This window comes from Sapajus apella, unplaced genomic scaffold, assembly GCF_009761245.1.
Source record: "Sapajus apella isolate SASKATOON/1434 unplaced genomic scaffold, GSC_monkey_1.0 scaffold31, whole genome shotgun sequence".
Lineage (NCBI taxonomy): Eukaryota > Metazoa > Chordata > Mammalia > Primates > Cebidae > Sapajus > Sapajus apella.
In genome coordinates, this window is record NW_022436971.1 from 6,905,889 (window position 1) to 6,922,147 (window position 16,259).

Sequence of the window (16,259 nt, forward strand, 5' to 3'; positions counted from 1 at the left end):
TGGAAATTAAATCATTAGAGAGGAAAGAGGGCATTCCAGGCAAAGAGAAGGCTTAGGGTAAAGGCCTGAGGTGTGAAGATACAAGGCCTGATTTGAAATTCAGTGGAAGAGCAAGGTAATTGGAGCAAATTAAAGAAGGAAACAGGGCTGGGTGCGGTGGCTCATGCCTGTAATCCCAGCACTTCGGGAGGCCGAGGCGGGTGGATCACGAGGTCAAGAGATCGAGACCATCCTGGTCAACATGGTGAAACCCTGTCTCTACTAAAAATACAAAAAATTAGCTGGGCATGGTGACACGTGCCTGTAATCCCAGCTACTCGGGAGGCTGAGGCAGGAGAATTGCCTGAACCCAGGAGGCGAAGGCTGCATTGAGCCGAGATCGCGCCATTGCACTCCGGCCTGGGTAACAACAGCGAAACTCCATCTAAAAAAAAGAAGGAAACAAAAGAGGAGGACCTCCATGGCCTTTCTAGGACTTCATCTGGGCCATGTCTGGGGCCACCTTCAGCGACACACTTCAGTGTCATATATGGGAACATTTTGGGGCTCAAAATGTCAAAATCCGTGGCTGAACTGGACCCTTTCTGACAAGGGCCCTGCTAGTCTCACCCGCCCAAATAGTGCTCTTGTGGCTGAGACCTGACTTTCTCTCACCAGTTGGTAGCTGTCCTCATGTCAATTCCTTTCACACTAGCTCCTCCACACTCACCTGCTGCTTCTAGAATGGGGCGTTCTGCTTTCCAGAGAGCCTCTATGGAAAGGATCTGGAAGTGATGATTTTCCAGTGTGTCAACGTACAAAATTTTCAACCCTCTTCATACTCTTAAGGCTGAATCCTCTGAGCTTCCAGGAAGTCTAAAAGTACCCAGGACTCACACCACTTCTGCTCATGGCAAGGTTATCAGGAGCCTTCCACCACTTCAATCTTTGGGACAGCGAAGTTCAGTGGAGTTCAGACTATTCGTGAACCCTTGGTAGTATCCGTTGACTGGGCTTGATACCCAGGCACTCTCATTATATTCTAATCACTTTTTGCCACAGTGAGGTCTCAGGCTTAGTACTCTCCAGGTCACCCTGCTGACATCTCTAATCCCCCTGACCTTGTCCCTAGAACTGGGATCTGCCCTTGTATTTTTCTTAGTCATGAGCTCCTACTTTGTTAAGTGTTTCAGGCCCCCCAGGACCACAGGTCTCAGCTCATTTATCTGGGAGTATTAATATCCTGCCTTGTGCTAGCCTGAATTCTTTATCTGACTGGCAGGTGCTCTGGGATAGATCACCTTCTGAACTATGACCTAGGTTACAACAGCCTCTCACACCTGTATCCTTAGACTCATGTGTGTTGCATGCTTCAATTCCCCAAACATTCATCACACATTCTTCTTACTTAAACTTCATTTCTTGCCCTTGATTTGTGAGCAGTTAGAGCAATAGGCCCCCACAGAAATATCAAAAGCTGTTTGTTATTACAAAGACCTCATTCTACTCTCATTAAAGATGTTTGGAAAGAATCTCATGATGCTAACTCATATTCTTGATGGGAATTATTTGATAACTACCTGATAACATTTTTTAGGCTCATAATCAGTTGCCATGAATCTCCAGAACACTGAGAAATTGAAGGAAACATGTAAGGGTTGTTTTGTTCCTTTAGTTGCTTATTTTAATTAAAGTCAGCATTTTCACAAAAGCTGTGGTCTTTTTAATTGTGCACACTTTGTGCCTTAGTTTATCTGTGTTCAGTTCCTAGCCAGAGGTCTTTTGTTTTCATGAGAATTTACATGTGTCTGAAGCACCAGAGCTACAGGCACTGCTCCCACCCACTCCCTGGAGACTTCATCCTGTTCAGTCCAAGGCAAGGGAACTATCCACTGGCTCAGACCCACTATGAGTGAAATCTAAAATTGTCTTTCCTACTAGTCCTGGGCCAAAAGGAAACGGAGGTAGCTCTTCAGTACACAAGTCTAGTGGATGTCAGGTCTCTCAGCCCCCATGAGCATGCCTACCATAGGCAAAAGGTGCCCACTGCCATCCCTCACCAAGTAGACTGAACACTTACAATCTCATTGGACTGGTCAGTGCTGAGTTAATAGCACCTGTTTGGACCCTATGAGCTGGATACTTCAATACATCCAGCAAAGGCTTCTACACTTTTTCTTCACTCAAGACATACTGAGCTTTTATTCCCCAAATGGGCCCATGCAATTGGTGCCTGTATGGTAGACTCACCTGACAGCAATAGCTTAACTTAAGCATACCCTGAGAATGACCCTGTACAGCAGATGGACTTGACAGCAATAATTTAAGAAATGAGAGTTCTCTGTGGAGGCTGCTGGGAAGAGGGTGCTAAGTGAGGATGTTACATAAACTGTACGTTTTTTGCCAGCAGTTGCGGTTCTCCTGTCCAGCCTGCCACCACAGGACCATCCCTGTATAAAACTATAGGCCTCTTTCCTGGCTCCAGGTCTCTTCTCTAGCCTCTTGAACCCATTGCCATCCCTACTGAAGTTAATAGGGGTCTGGCATGACAATGTCTCATAGCATGCTTCAATGCCTGCAAAATCGACTGTCTTATGGTTTTGGCTCTGTTGAGTTTATTCTGATGAAGAGAAGGTACTTATCCTTTTCAGTCATCCATAGTCAATGGGAAAGGCCATCCAAGGGAGCTGACGCCTCAAGGGTCTGGTCTCCTAAATAACTCAGGTCTGGTCTCCCCAGCACAAGTGTCAATGTGGGAAAAATTCCTTCTGACTTCAATCCCCAAGTTCTCCATATTTCTTGCTTTTCCAGCAGATTCCCTTAAGCAGCCCAAAATCCTGTGAAGGGATTGACATGTTCTGAGTTCCTGAAGGCTGTAGGTAGAACCAACCATGGAGCTTCAGGGGATGCTTGCATGCTGAGCAGGCTAAGTAGAGACACTGTACCATGCAGTATTTATAGAGTGAAGAGGAATTTGGGTTTTTCTCATCTGGAACCAGGGAAGATTACTGGTGTGACTCAGAGGATTACAGTAAAAGAGGCTTTTCAATAAAGGGGTAAAAAGGAAATCAGACTGAGTTTGCAGAAGGCATCTTGGGGTTTTAATCCCTGCTTAACAACTTACCAACTCTGGGTCCATGAGCCATTTGTTTCTCTTAGCCTTGATATCTTTATCAATTAAATAGAGAAAATAATATGTATCTTGAGGAGTTACATCTGAGAATTACATGTGGCCATGGTTATAAAATATCTAAACAACATTTGGTACACAGTAAGTTCTCAGTATATAGAAGCTATTTACTATAATAAAGGAGAGTTAAGGCAGGTTACTGGAATTACATTATCATTTTCTCTAGATCTGAGAGATTCTAAAGGAGCGGATATAACCAGATATATGGCCTAGTTCGTTCTAGGAAAATTATAACCTCACATTTTTCTTATAAGCTTCAGAAGACAAAAGCCAAAATAGAGAAATGGGACCTAATCAAGCTCCACTGCTTCTGCACGGCAAAAGAAACAGTCATTAGAGTGAATTGGCAATCAACAGAATGGTAAAAAATTTTTGCAGTCTACCCACCTGACAAAGGGCTGATATCCAGAATTTACAAAGAACTAAAACAGATCTCCAAGAAAAAAACAAACAAACCCATTCAAAAGTGGGCAAAGGATATGAACAGACACTTTACAAAAGAAGACATACATGAGGCCAACAAACATACAAAAAAATGCTGATCATCACTGGTCATTAGGGAAATGCAAATCAAAATTATATTGAGATACCATCTCACGCCAGTTAGAATGGTGATCATTAAAAAATCTGGAGACAACAGATGCTGGAGAGGATGTGGAGAAATAGGAACACTTTTACACTGTTGGTGGGAGTGTAAATTAGTTCAACCATTGTGGAAGACAGTGTGGCGATTCCTCAAGGACCTAGAAATAGAAATTCCATTTGACCCAGCAATCCCATTACTGGGTATATATCCAAAGGATTATAAATCGTTCTACTATAAGGACACATGCACACAAATGTTCATTGCAGCACTATTTACAATAGCAAAGACCTGGAACCAACCCAAATGCCCATCAATGATAGATTGGACAGGGAAAATGTGGCACATATACACCATGAAATATTATGCAGCCATCAAAAATGATGAGTTTGTTTCCTTTGTAGGGACATGGATGAACCTGGAAAGCCTCATTCTCAGCAAACTGAAGCAAGAGCAGAAGATCAAACACCGCATGTTCTTACTCATAGGCGGGTGTTGAACAATGAGAACACATGGACACAGGGAGGGGAGCACTACACACTGGGGTCTGTTTAGGGGAAATGGGGGAGGGACGGGGGGTTGGGGAGGTGGGGAGAAATAACATGGGGAGAAATGCCAGATATAGGTGAAGGGGAAGAAGGCAACAAATCACACTGCCATGTGTGTACCTATGCAACAATCTTGCATGTTCTTCACATGTACCCCAAAACCTAAAATGCAAAAAAAAAAAAGAAAGAAAACCCAAATGGGGAATGCTTTTTAATGCCCCCTCCTCAGTAGAACACATTTTCAGTAATAATCATAAATCAAAACAAGAAATAACAAGGAATTAATAAAGACATATGATGTAATTGTTTTTAGTGAGCCATATATATATATATGTATATATGTATTAGTAAAATTAAAATATAAAATGGCATTTTAAGAAACGCAAAAATTGTGCAAAAGGGACAAATTAGTCAATAAATTACCCAGTTGATGTAAAAAAAAATAAATAAATAAGCTTCAGAAGAACTAAGACAAATAACTGCCCCAATGTTTGAAGAAGAGCAAAAGGCTAAATTTAGAACCTATCTGTCTTGCAGACAAGTAGAAGCTTTCTACTGCACACTCAACACCGCATATGTGCCCAGAGATGCACAAACACATACAAAGGTGCAGACACACGTGCATAATACATGCACATGTTCACATATGAGCTCCCACTCTGAGGCTGAGCTACCTCATGGGATCCCTTGCTCACTGTTCTTAAGTTCCTATGTTGTATTAAAGGAGAAGAAACGGATGTTTTAAGCTTGCTGAATTCTAACTCATCAAAATAGTTTGGGTTACCCCCTGTGCTACTTTACAAGGCACTTAGGCATTTTTTTATGGGGTTTGGAAATCATGTTTCACCAGTAATAAACAGGATCAACCCCCAAAGACTGAAGCTCAATTTCAAGCTCAGAACCCAGGAGGTCAGAGTGGATTCTATCACAGAAAATCACAAACTCCCTTTCCTCAGCAAAGCAAAACATATTCTGTGTGAAAGAGAAGAGGCTTAAAGTGAAGCACAGAAGTTTCTAATATTTTTCCACTTGACTTTTCTTAATTAGTGTTGACTAGCTTAACGAAGCAATTAAGGGGCTTATTTGCTTTTTAAAATTATATGTGAAATTTAAGAAACCTTGAAATAGAAGAAATATTTGTCCCCACGATCTTACCCCACAAGGGATATCAGTTTGAATATTCTCCAACCACTAGAAAGTGAGAACAACTGGCCCCGTTCTCCAAATGAGGCCCAAGCAAAACAGAAATCGCAGTAGCCAGCTCTGCATGTAGAAATCCTCAGTAAGTGAAAGGCTGCTTTTCAAATGTTATTTCTGAGACTTCCGTTAAAAACAACACTGATAATTAGTTTTTGGTAATCAAGACATCTACCACTCATTGATTAATTATGAGCTAACCATTGTGTGGCATACTTTTCATATATTATTTCGATTTAAGTCTGTAAATTTTCCCTCCCCTTTTTACTAGAGTAAGAAAATAAGGATTCAGAGAGGGTGAATGGCATGCCCAGGGTCACACACCTGTCAGGGCCTCGATTGACACTTTTCTCACTCAGACACATGGTTTTCCCATGACATTTCACCTCTTTCCCTTTTGATAATTCCAAACCAGAAGAATTGTGGCTTAAGTACATTGAAGGTCATTAAATAACTAAATCTGTGTGTGCATGTTTACACCTATACTTATATAAATAGCATATATGACAGTAAAAAATTGTGTTATTTTTAATAATTATATCTGATTCTCTGTATGACAATCTAATATGTCCCTAATGTATGGTATACTAATCATATGATTATTGTTTTTATTTTTTTTAAGTTATTTACATGAAATGATAAGCTTACATATCACAATTTGTAATTGATGTAAACATAAATTGATAATAGTACAAATAAATATACACTATATTAAATGTGATACATATGTGACATATACATGACACATACAAATTCATAATATGTAATACAAGCTATAACATATGATATATAAAACATATATAATGTGATATATGTAATGTGTTTGTATAAAATACATAATACATGGAAATTATGCCTTAAATAATTACATATAATTATTTACAGAATTTTTAGAAATTTTGACAGGGTTAATAATTAGATTATTTTAATAAATACATAATTACAGGACAATATTCTATATTATAACTCAATAAATGAATTTGATTATTAAATAATATTATGAAGTAATTAACTGGACTATCCAGTGTTTAATGTGTGCCTCTAGCCATACACAAGTTCACATTTATTGCCTACCATGTGCTAGAAACTAGAAACGGTGCAAAGCATTTTACGTATCACCTTTTTAAACCTTTCCACAAACCAGTAAGGTAGATATCATTTACTGAAAAGAAACTGAGACTTATGTCAGTTACTTTTTTTTTTCCTTTAGAGGCAGAGCTAGCAAAAGAGCCAGGGATCAACCCTTATTCTGTCTGATTGCAAATGATATAGTGTTTGTATTCTACCAAGTCAGATAAGTGGATGGAGAAAAGACAAAGTGACAAAACACAGAAGAGACAACGAGATTATGCCTTCAGGCTTCCCTGCTCCTTGATAACGTAGTATATGCCAAGTTTTCATTGATTCAGTGGGGAAGGCAAGGGATGTTGGCCTGGTGCCAGTTCAGCCACTCTCTCAGTCTCTTGTTTATTCAACAAGCTATTCCCCTGGGTCCTGGGGAAGAGGGAATAATTTGGGGTGGCAGCCCGTGGCATATGTCCTCAAACAGCCCATGGCATATGTCCAAGCCCCTCCCAGTGTGACACTCTTGTGACTAGGGTCCATATGCTCATGACACTTCCTTGGACTTGGCTATTTTTTCTTTGTCTCTGGGACTGCAGGCTAATTACTTGGCATTGGAAACACTGCCAGCAGCAGGATAGTTTGGGAGTACATCCCACATGGGCACTGAGTCAACAGTGCCAACAGGGGGAAAACATATGGGCCCAGGGAGATTTCTTAACTATTTACCCAGTGGGGGAAATTGTTTATTTTCTACGTATCTCCCAAAGAGTTCATTTATGAGCTCCCTTTATGACTTCAAACAGGTAAGTTGGCAGAGACATGGCAGTAAAGATAAGATGATGACTAATTAATAGTCTTGCAGCAGGTTTCAACATCCAGATCTACAACTACCATTATTTTTTCTTTCTTAACCACGAACATTTATTTTCCAATGCAAACAGGCTTTTAAGTATTTTTCTTAATACAGATAATAGTTTTATCTTGTTCCTGGCACCATTTCCTCTTCCCAATAGGGTTATAAATAGGGTATTCCATCTGGCAAGGGTCTTGTCCGTGGCATTAGAGAGATGGTTCTATAGTTACTGTAACAAAACAGCACATAGTTGGCATATTTCTCCCCAAACTTTCCTAACATTTACACTGCCATCTGCATACTTTTCACTTGACTTCATTCTGAAAATTGACTGTTCCTATGATACATACCAGAGACTTGGCTACTTGGACATTTGGAAAAAAAATAAAAGGAGCAAAACATGAACAAGGAAGCATTCTTCCCATTTCTGATTCCAGGCATTCAGTACTTGTAATAGTACAGTCGTTTGTAAGAATGGTTTAAGGTTGCTTCCTTTAAGGTCAATTTTAATTTTAAGATCTCAGGATTCTCTGAATGAACGATAATTCATTAATTAATACATTAATATCAATAACTGCTTTATTTTCCTGAGTTTATAGGGCTGATTGTGTATATTCAAATATATATGTAGAAAAATGTAGGATCATTGTGTATGTGTAAGAAAACTCAAAAATGAGTCTTAAAAACACAATAAAGTTAAAATGGAAGATCCAGGCCTAAAACCATTTTCAAAGTTCTGGGGCCAACATTTCAAATAAATGTTGGATAATGCAAATGAGTTTTTAAGAGGATTAAGATGCTAAAGCATAATAACCCTGGACGTTCAAGGATTTCTATTGTAGTGAGACAAAGAATGCATAAGAATACAAATCTCTATAGTTCAGTCTTCAAAGATAACCAATAACCCTCACCAGCTGGGCTTCACTTTCTTTTCAGGTTTAAAGAAAGGAGGGGGAAGGTTTTGGTAATAGCTGTAGGGGTTATTGATGAATTGAGGATTCTCCAAAATGAGACTTTTAGAGAGATAGAATACCCATAGCCCTTGCTTGGAGAACTGGATAAATCCACTCTGGGTTCATCAAACATAGTTAGCCCAGGCATCGTTTGAATGAACATGAAGGAAAAAGTAATTTCTCAATGTTTGTTTGTTTGTTTGTTTTCTGAAACTCTACCTGTGCATTTGCTCATATCATATGAGCATGCAGAAGGGAAGCCCAGTCACTGAGTGACTATTGGCCCATAACACACTTCATGGAAGTTATTTGGTGACTATTCATCCCCAGAATGTCTTCACATAAGGATTTACTGACCCATAAACAATTTAAGATTTATTTGAGAAGTCAGCCAAGTGAGAAGTCCATTTGTGGATACAGAGATTTTAGTGATTAGAATGGTTGTGTTGAAAGTGAGATCTTACATTGCTATTGCTGCTACTGTTTTATTCTTTTTCTTTGCTCTTATGCAAAATATTATAGGAAAACTTGTTTTTTTACTAAGTTTAGTGTGAGATTTTATTTGTGATTTCGATATTTTGATCCTAAACCTTTGGGGAATAGACTCCTTACAGTTGGAGAAGTCCAATTTTCTGTTTTTATTTTGAACAATTTCTGTTTTTATTTTAACAATCATTTTAGTTCATAGAATGAAGGAATGAACACTGGCTAACTTTACAGAATACCTTATCCATAATTAAGAATCTAATGAAGCTGAAATAAGAACATTGTTTCTTATGGGTTTAAAATAATACAGATAATGTATTTTAATTCCAAGTGCTTTGGAGATAGAAATTTGAGAGAGAATAAACCAATACACACCTGCACACACGCACATACATTTACATACATAAAGAAAAAACAATACTTTTTTAAAGGTTTACCTGCTTACATACGTGTGTTTAAATGAGTGAATATTCACTATATCCAACTCTTGCCACTTTCATCCATCTTAGATATTTAATTTAACTGTAACATTAACACAGAGCTATGGTTGTGTTTGTCAGAAATTATCACATGCACAACATATATTTGTGTAAGGCATGATGCTGGGTTCTGGATGTTGACTGAGAGGTGAAAATATGGACATCACTTTGACTTTGGAAATCCATAAATTTGATGGAGAACAAACTTTTTCATAGCAACTAAATGAGTGTAAGTTGCATTTTGAGGTCAGCAGTTCACAAATTTGTCAGTTACAACCTTGGCATCTTCTTTAATCCCAGTTTTCAATTCATCTATCTTATACTTTTCTTACGTTGGCCTCTTCAGGTTCTCTGAGTTCATCTCTCTTCTTCAGTCGGTGTCTGCTTCCCATGGGTAGATCTATAATTTTGTAATAATCTGTCACTCTATAATTCAAATCTTTCTTGATTGGCACTGTCCAAAATGGTAGCCCCTAGTCACATCTGGCTTTTAGATTAATATTAAATTAAACTTGCAGTTTTTTATTCAAACCAATCACCTTTCAAGTGCCCAACAGCCACACGTGGCCCATGGCTACTATTGGTGGATGACGCTGATGTTTCTACCGGCTCAGAAAGCTCTGAGATAGATCTGCTGTAAAGCACAGTTCAAACCTTGCTTTCCAGGCTCTTCTCTTCATGGTTTCCTCAGGCAAGTGAGCCGCCAATAAGTTAAATATTTATTGTTTTCTGCACATATTCTGAGCTTCACTGACTTGGGGGCTTTGCTATTACCAAAGCTCAAGTGTTCTTTTGAAATCCTATTGTCATAGAAAATGAATATGTCTAGAATAAAGGATTGTTTCCTTTTCTCTTAAGAAGCCTTTTTAAATCTTCCCAGTGAGAGCTTTGACTCCCCTGGAATCTGAGAGCACACTTTGTGCCTCAGCTGTGCTTCACTCAGAGCTCTGCTTCAGCGACAAGAATTACATGCAATGAATATGCAGCCATTTAAACACAGCCTATGTGAGCAGATAAGCCTTAAAAAATTGTCAGTTGCTGAGTTCAAAATGTAAGTCCTCTGAGGACTTTGTTTGTTTGTTTGTTTAGCTCCAGTAGCAGGTTATACTATTTTTTTGAGGTCAGGGGAGACCTGAAATCTTTATATTTCATGACTTCTGGTTTTTCTTCTTTGTTCATGTGTTTTATTTTACTTATTTATTTTCTTAAGTTTTGAGGACAAAGAGAAAATACAAGAATAAAAATAGAAGAAGGACATATTTGGTGACAAAATATGAAGGTGAAAAGAATGAAATATAGTTACATCAAACATATATGAAAAAACGATGAGGTTGCTGCACATTGTAGAATAAAGTCCTATCATTAAATTCTTTTTCTGCCAATTTGCTTTCTGGATGTACATGAGTTAATTATTATCACTAAACCTGTTATTTGTTTTTATTTTATCTATAGAATAAAAGTAGTAATGCTCACCACATAGGTTGTTGTAAATATCCCTTGGGGTAATATGTGTAAAAGTGCCTCTTTAAAAAAATGAAATGTCTCCTACAAATGTGAGTGGTTGTTTACAGCAAGCTTCCAGAAAAGGAGGGTGTGGAATGGGGAGAAACACATGTTCTCCTGTCCCCTCACAAATCCACTTTCTTCTGACAAAGCCCTGCCAACTGATAAAGTTCCAGTAGGATCTTTGTGAGTTATCCACAGGGTTCTCTTTTTATCTCACAGAAAGATTTATATATCTATAAGTATCTATAATATTTTTTATTCCACCCTCCTTGGGATGTAGTTATGACTGTTGAATATTTACTTTTCAGACATTCCTTCTCCCTTTGAAGAAATCCACAAAAGAAAAAGCAAAATACTGACAAGTTTTCAAAGCCATGATTTACAGGAATGAATTCTGGAAAGCAAGTGGCCAACATCCGAGTTCATCATCAAATAATATTTCTAAAGCACCCTCTAGTGTCTGGCCCCAAGCCAGATGATTCAACGCCTGAGGAAGCTACAGACTTTTTAAAAGTAAAATGGACTCATGTCCTCTCTTGAGAAGCAAGTCAGCATCATTTAGGATGCCTTAGGAATGTCTCTCTAAATAAAGATTAAAAATGTATTGCTTTAGAAAAATTAATACAAGTACAAACACTAATAATATTGAATGCAATTTAAATTCCATTTAAAAGCAGATAATAGGGTTTAAAAAAAACAAGTCAAAAATTACACCAGAGTTAGCAAGTAGGAATGTTAGATGCATCAGCCATCTGATTATGCTGTGACTGGTACTAGCCTGTAGTTTTCACTCAGTAAATTCTCAGTGGTGCAGTAGAAAGAGTATGGTGTGTAGAATCATAAGACTTGTAGTCTGGGGTCAACTCCATTACTCACTTGGCCATGTGGTTTGGAACACATCACAAAAGATGTATGAGCCTTCACTTCTTCACATGTAAGATCATGATTCTGCCATCTTCATGGAATTGTTAGACTTTAGAGGATTAAATAGGATACAATGAACTAGTTCCTGAACAAAATACTTGCCCCCAAAATGTTACTACTTTTTTCTACTTGTGTGATTGATTTTGCAATCAGCAGTTTAATAATATGCATTCAATAGGTTAATAATAGTCATTCAATTGACTCTTGCATATGTCTCATCAAAAGAAATTTGAATATTTTTTAAATCTTATTCCCATATCTTTGAGAATGGGATCATATTTTTATTATGATAATGAAGGAATAGAGTCAATTTCTGAATAGGCTAGTTGACTTTAATGACAAATACCCATTCATTCATTCATTCATTCATTCATTTTCAACTCTTAAATCCATAATGGCCCCTTCACTAACTGGGGTTCTTATATTAATAAGATGGAGCAGATGCTTTTAGTACCTACAAACAAATCTTTGTAGGCAGAGCACTAAAGAGTACTGAATCGTTTTAAGAAGTCATATTGAAAATGACTTTTGGACATGGAAAGACTGGGCTTATTCAAGCAAATTATATTTCAAAGTTTTACTTGCAAAGTTATTTATTACCATGTGGAATCCCACTCCTGTGGCTGGGGTCAAGAAAAATGGGGACACAGGTGTCTGCCTATTTGCACAGGCATTAAAAAGTATTGTAAAATGAGCTTCAGCCTTTTAAGTTACTGTCTTTTTCTTTATAATAATAATCTTTTCCATTTTACAAGGTCTATATTATTTTTAGGTAAGAAAACACTGTAGAGTTCATGTTTTGTTGTTCCTTGCAGTTATATAAATTATATTTGGCCAAAACAAATGTAATTCCTACTGTGTGAACTGGAAACCCAAAATGTTGATTTTCCTCAAGTTATAAACAATGTGAAGATATGTTATACTGGGTCACAATTTTCCAGAGCAGAGCAAAATATATAACTCAGTTTTAATAACAAAACTGCATATATCATTAAAGTTTCCTACTCCACACAGAATGTATTATATTACTCTGCCCAGCAAGAGACATCCTTTGTGTAGACCACAATTTCTAAAATACCATTTGATTGAATAGAAAACAGTTTAGCCATTTGTTAGTTTAAAAGAAAATGTAATGGTTAAATGCTCATGGACATTCTGCTTTGTCTTTGCTGGTGAATATTAAATTTCTTCTCACTAAGTTTAAATGTCACAGATTTTGTAAACAACAAGGTCTGGGGGAAAACCATTATGACCCTTTTCTGACTATTAGATGAATCTTTATATTTTTAGCAACTTAGAAGCAGATGTCCTCTCCTTTGCAGCACCAATAAACCTTATTTATACATGTACTATGTCAACTTCAAGCCTCATTGTAATTATTTACGCACAAGTCTGCCTCCCCAGATAGACCTGAAACTTAACAAGGCAAAATCCAGACTGCATTATGTTTCCATTCTTGGCCCCCGGTTCAATGCCTACCACAAAGTTGGAGCTCTAGAAATATTAAATAAGAGAATAAATGCTGAAAAATCATCACCAAGTCATTTATTTACCTACCTGCCTTTTCCTTTCAGAATAATTGTAAAATTCAGGAAATTTATAAATACTATCTTTACAATAGTAATAGGAATCAGGACATATTTCCTTTATTAAAAAAATCACAGATGGGATTATTAGCTAGTCTGTCCTCCTTATTTCACAGATGGATATTTGAAGGACTAGAAGAAGGAAGCTTCTTTACTCTTGCTGTCATAAAACTGATACCAGTTATGTTTATATGATATAAAAGTAGTACATGTTAATTCTAAACATTTTGACAAGTTCAAAGATACATAAGGGAGCCAACAAGCATATAAGAAGATAACTTCGAAAATCATTAAATGTAAATCAAAACCACAATGAGGTATTACCTCAAACTTATGAAGACAGCTTAATTGAAAGCAAAGCAGAAACCAGAAACTGACAAATGTTGGTGAGTATGTGGAGAAACTGGAACCCTTGTATGCTGTTAATGGGCTTGTAAAATGGTGCAACTGCTATGGAATAGTATGACAGTTCTTCCGACAATTAAAAATAGAATCACCACATGATCTAGCCATCTTACTTCTGGGTATGTATCCAATAGAATTGAAAGCAGGCCTTGAAGAGATATCTGCATGCCCTTGCTTATAGATGCAAATCCCAAATGTCCATCAAGATATTAATGGACAAACAAAATAAGAACTGGAATCTTACCCAGCTCTAAAACAGAAAGGTAATCTGTCACATGCTACAACATGGATGAACCTTGAGAATATTATTTTTAGTAAAATGAACCAGTTATAAAAAAATCAAATACTGTATGATATTATTTATATGAGCTATCTAAATTAGTCAAATTCATAGAGACAGAAAATAAAATAAACAAATAAGTCTCCCTACAGAGATTTATAATTGTATACTTACAAAATAGAATGTAAAAATAGATGTCAGAATAAATTGCATAAATTGATAAATATTTGAGATCCTCATGAAGAAACTTAATTTTTTTATCTATCATATTGGGCTGTAATATTTCTCTAGCTTCACACCTATTTTTAAATTCTGTTTTGTAAGTATACAATAATAAATCTCTATAGGGAGACTTATTTATTTATTTTTATTTACATTTTTATTTGATTTTCAACTAACAATGGTGTAGTCAATGATTTTGAGATTTAAGTGGAGACCTCATGAAATGTTCAGTAACATTTTCAGTACTATATCTTGGCAAGTCTTGCAGGAGTTTTGTATAGGACAGTCTAAGACCTACACCTGAAGTCTGGAATAATTGGTGTATCAACATCAGTGTCGATCATAACAACAAAAACAAGGAAAAACAAAACCCTGTAGCTACAACTCTTTGAGTGTCTGCTTTCTGCCAAGCACTGAGCTGACTGATGTAACTCATTAGCTTAATTCACACAACAGCCTTATGAGGCACGTACTGTTATTATCACCATTTTTACAGAGAATTCAAGAAGCATAGATATGTTATATAATTTTCCTCAATCACTCAGCAGTTAGTTGAAAATGAGTTTTGACTTCAGTCCATCTATATTCAGAAATCTGGGGCTCTGTCACCACTAAGGTATGTTCCCTCTAAAAGTTACTAAGCTGTCTCAAAATCTTTACAAGGTTCGTATAAGGACTTACTAAAATTGCCTTTATGTTTCTAGATATTTTATTTTTTTCCATAATGTTTTGAATTTTTCAATGCTTTTACTGGTTTTGGATGGCTTTTTTGTCCTCATATTTTCTTTTTGATTACTTTTAGTATCCACACACTATTGAATTCTTACGAAAGTTAAGTGGTTACGGTTAATTTTCTTGAGTTTTCTAATTGTTATTTCTTCTTGAAATTGTATTCCTATTCGTGTTCAATATCTTATAGTAATAGCCACAAGCTCTACAACCATTCAGTACTAAAGGGCAGAGCACGTATGTGTGTTTTGTTTCTAAATACAAGGGATATAATTTAGGTTTTCACAACTAGGCATAGTGAAGTTTCTCAGGTTAGTAAAGTATTACTTATCATGCTTTATGTATATTTTATATCTAAGATTTTCTCAATGAAAATAAAAATTTTATTGCATTTAAAATTATTTGGCATTTTATTTAGATACTAATACATGATTTTAACCCCCTCTTTGTCTTACATAAAAAATAAAAATGCATCTACATTTCTAGGGCAATTGTCACACTTTGATCAGTTTTAAGCAGTTTTCATGCATTTTCATACTTTATCGTCAAAAAAAGCCTATACCGTAGGCACTGACATATTTTCTTTTCCAATTAACAGATGAGAAAACTGAAGCAGAGTGGTTAGTGACCTGCACAAGGCCATATAATGAGTTAAAGGAAGACCTGAGATTTAAGTTCAAAATGATCTGCCTCTAGAGCCAATGTTCTTAATCACTCAGAGACACATGAGGACACCAGTGGAGAGAGGTTTTGAGAAGTCCTCCAGAATTAAAAACTGTAACAGGGAGACAGAGAAGGCCATTGTATACATACCTTTAAGAACCGGATGTAGCTTACCTCTAAAAGGAAAACAAAATAGTCTATTTAGTAAGAGTGCTCATTTCTTTGGAAATCATCTCAAGGTACATTTTTAAATGTCAAGGGTAACTTTCCTGTTCACCCATCCCCCCTTTTTTTTTTTTTTTTTTTTTTGAGACGGAGTTTTTGCTCTTGTTACCCAGGCTGGAGTGCAATGGCGCGATCTCGGCTCACCGCAACCTCCGCCTCCTGGGTTCAGGCAATTCTCCTGCCTCAGCCTCCTCAGTAGCTGGGATTACAGGCACGCGCCACCATGCCCAGCTGATTTTTTGTATTTTTAGTAGAGACGGGGTTTCACCATGTTGACCAGGATGGTCTCGATCTCTTGACCTCGTGATCCACCCGCCTCGGCCTCCCAAAGTGCTGGGATTACAGGCTTGAGCCACCGTGCCCGGCCCACCCATCCCCTTTTTAAT

General features: G+C 37.1%; 1 long non-coding RNA gene across 1 annotated transcript in view; it reads left to right on the forward strand.

Moving 5' to 3' along the window:
- The window catches only part of LOC116561992, a 60,195-nt gene extending 44,343 nt beyond the window's left edge, over positions 1–15,852 (forward strand). Inside the window, exons 3-4 of the long non-coding RNA XR_004273700.1 lie at positions 14,753–14,872; positions 15,584–15,852. This is a non-coding gene — a long non-coding RNA (uncharacterized LOC116561992). The remainder of the gene's footprint in view (positions 1–14,752; positions 14,873–15,583) is intronic.
- Positions 15,853–16,259: the final 407 nt, after the last annotated feature.